The following is a 3,972-nucleotide window of genomic DNA, read 5'->3' on the forward strand; positions in this document are numbered from 1 at the left end:
TATGTATATTTTGTTATTTTATTCCTTTCTTCCTTGCAAAATCAAAGCAAAATAACTGGTGACGAATAACCCAAATGGTCCAACCATAACTTCCAACCCCTTTCGCACAACTAACCAGCAAGTGCACTGGGTCGTCCAAGTAATTAAAACCTTATGTGAGTAAGGGTCGATCCCATAGAGGTTGTTGTGGTGATGAAGCAAGCTATGGGTCATCTTGTAAATCTCAGTCAGGCGGATATCAAATGGTTATGGAATTTTCCGAATAATAATAATAATAATAAATAGAAATAAAGATAGAAATACTTATGTAATTCATTGCTGGGAATTTCAGATAAGCGTATAGAGATGCTTTCGTTCCTCTGAATCTCTGCTTTCCCGCTGTCTTCATCCAATCAGTCTTACTCCTTTTCATGGCAAGCTTTCTGTAAGGGCATCACCGTTGTCAATGGCTACATCCCATCCTCTTGTGAAAAAGGTCCAAATGCTCTGTCACGGCACGGCTAATCATCTAAGGTTCTCGATAATACTGGAATAGGATTCACCCTTCTTTTGCGTCTGTCACTACGCCAGCACTCGCGAGTTTGAAGTTCGTCACAGCATCGCTTCCCATATCCTACTCGGAATACCACATACAAGGTTTAGACTTTCTGGATCTCAGGAATGGCCATCCATGGGTTCTAACTTATACCACGAAGATACTAATAACTCGGACTCGGTCCTCTGTATTAGATATCTAAGAGATACTCATTCTAGTTTGTTTGCATGTAGAACGGAAGTGTTTGTCAGGCACGTGGTCATAATGAGAATGATGATGAGCGTCACATAATCATCACATTCATCATGTTCTTGGGTGCGAATGGATATCTTAGAAGCGGAATAAGTTGAATTGAATAGAAAACAGTAGTACTTTGCATTAATTCATTGAGGAACAGCAGAGCTCCATACCTTAATCTATGTAGTGAAGAAACTCTAACCGTTGAAAAATACATAAGTGAAAGGTTCAGGCCGGCCGAATGGCCAGCCCCATGATCTAAGAACTAGACGTCCCAAGATAAAAATACAATAGTAAAAAGTCCTATTTATACTAAACTAGTTACTAGGGTTTACAGAAGTAAGTAATTGATGCATAAATCTACTTCCGGGGCCCACTTGGTGTGTGCTTGGGCTGAGCTTGAAGTTTACACGTGGAGAGGTCATTCTTGGAGTTGAACGTCAGTTTGTAACGTGTTTCTGGCGTTCAACTCTGGTTCGTGACGTGTTTCTGGCGTTTAACTCCAGACTGCAGCATAGAATTGGCGTCACGCCTTTTGCATGTCTAAACTGGCCAAGTATGAACTATTATATTGCTGAAAGCCCTGGATGTCTCCTTTCCAACGCAATTGGAAGCGCGTATTTTGAGTTCTGTAGCTCCAGAAAATCACTTTGAGTGCAGGGAGGTCAGAATCCAACAGCATCAGCATCTTCTTCAACTCTGAATCTGATTTTTGCTCAAGTCTTCAATTTCAGCCAGAAAATACTGAAATCACAAAAAAATACACAAACTCATAGTAAAGTTCAGAAATGTGAATTTAACATAAAAATAATAAAAACATCCTAAAAGTAACTAGATCTACTAAAAACATACAAAAACAATGCAAAAGGTATAAATTATCCTTATCAGTACCCTTTGAATTGATTTCCAACAAGAAGGTGCTAAGCCTTTCATACAAGCCTTGGAGCTGCCTAAGGCCATAAAGAGCCTTTGAGAGTTTGAAAACATGGTTTGGAAATTTTTTATCTTCAAACCGGGGGTTGTGCCACAATACTTCTCTATCAATACAGCATTAAGGAAAGCACATTTGACATCCATTTGAAACATTTTAAAACCTTATAGGCAGCATAGGCAAGAAGCAACCTAATTGCTTCCATTCTTGCTACGGAGAAAAAGACTCATCAAAATCTATACCCTCTTCTTGATCGTAACCTTGACCACTAATCTAGCCTTGTTACGAATAACCTTTCTATCCTCACCTAACTTATTTTTGAAAACCCACTTAGTACCTGTTACCTTCTTACCATCCGGATGAGGTACTAGTGTCCAAACCTCATTCTTGTCAAATTGAGCGAGCTCTTCTTGCATGGCTTTGACCCAAGAGGGATCTTCAAGAGCTTGCTTCACATTATCAGGTTCTATTTGTGACAAGAAAGAAAGATTGCTTGGTTCAGTTGGCTTTTTGGTTGAGGATCTTGTTGTTACACCTTAAGAGGGATCACCAATGATAAAGTCATGAGGATAACCCCTCATGGACTTCCATTCTCTTGGCTTCCGGAGTGATGTTGAGCTTTGATGAATTTCAGTGGGTTGTTCTGTTCCAGATTCTCTTGCTGGCTCAGGAGACAAAATAGAAATGTCTCCTCTATCCTGATGAGACAAAATTGGATGGACAGATTCTTCATTTTGGATAGACTTGGGATTTTCTTTACTGGTTTCCATGTTGACAGCATCTTCACAATCTGTATCATTTTCTATCACAGTACTGGGAATTGAGTTAGTATCACAAAAAGAAACATGTATGGATTCCTCTATTGTTCTATGTTATTTGAGGTAAATTCTATAAGCCTTGCTAGTGGTGGAGTATCCAACAAACATCCCCTCATAGGATTTTGGATCAAATTTACCAAGATTTTCTTTTTTGTTAAGTACAAAGCATTTGCATCCAAAAACGTGGAAATACTTAAGATTAAGAGGGGTTCCTTTCCATAGTTCATAAGGAGTTTTCTTTAACCCTTTTCTAATAATGGTCCTATTCAAAATGTAACAAGCTGTATTTACAGCTTCATCCCATATAAATTTTGGAATCTCATTTTCACATAGCATAGCCCTAGTCATCTCTTGAAGGCTTCTATTCCTTCTTTCAACCACCCCATTTTGCTGAGGGGTTCTAAGACATGAAAAGTTATGAGAAATTCTAAAATCATCACAGAATTTTCAAAGTCTTGGTTTTCAAATTCTTTTCCGTGATCACTTCTCAAATGGGCAATTTTTAAATTTTTTTCATTTTGAATTCTTTTGCAAAGGGTTGAGAAAGCATGGAAAGCATCATTTTTATGAGCAAGAAAAAGTACCCAACCGAATCTAAAGTAATCATCCACCACTACCAATCCATAATGTTTACCTCCTAAACTTTGTGTTCTTATTGGACTAAAAAGATCAATGTGTAACATTTCAACTGGCCTCTTGGTAGAAATTCCATCTTTTGGTTTAAAAGAGGTTTTTACTTATTTGCCTAATTGACAAGCATCGCAAGTAATATCCTTATCAAATTTAATATTTGAAATTCCTCTTACCAAGTTTTTCTTAACAAGTTTAGAAATTTGGTACATGCTTGCATGGCCCAATTTCTTATGCCATAGCCATTTTTCAGATTCAAGAGAGGTAAAGCATGTTACATTTTGATCTTTTAAATCTTCAAGAGTCAATCCATACACATTATTACATCTCTTAGTTTCAAATAAAATATCCCAAAATTTTTTCCAAATAACTAAGCATACCAATTTTCTAAAAACAACTTCATATCTAAGATCACATAATTGGCTTACACTTAGTAAATTGTGTTTCAAACCATCAACAAGAAGAACATCATTTATAAAGGAAGAAAAACTTTTACCAACTTTTCCAACGGCCACTATTTTTCCTTTACCATCATCACCGAAAGTGACAAACCCTCCATCATACTCATCAAGCTTTATGAAGAAGATTGCCTTTCTGGTCATATGCCTAGAGCATCCACTGTCCATGTACCACATATGGTCCTTCCGCTTGGATGCTAGGCATACCTACAAAATGAGCTTAAGTGACCTTAGGTATCCAAATCTTCTTGGATCCTTTGAGATTAAATCATCTTCTTTGTCCTAATCCATTGTAATCAAAAACAATTTTGCAAACTTTGTTACCAATCATTCTTTCACCAAAGAAACATTGAATGGGAAAAT

The sequence above is a fragment of the Arachis hypogaea genome, chromosome 19 (assembly GCF_003086295.3).
Source record: "Arachis hypogaea cultivar Tifrunner chromosome 19, arahy.Tifrunner.gnm2.J5K5, whole genome shotgun sequence".
Taxonomy (NCBI): Eukaryota; Viridiplantae; Streptophyta; class Magnoliopsida; order Fabales; family Fabaceae; genus Arachis; species Arachis hypogaea.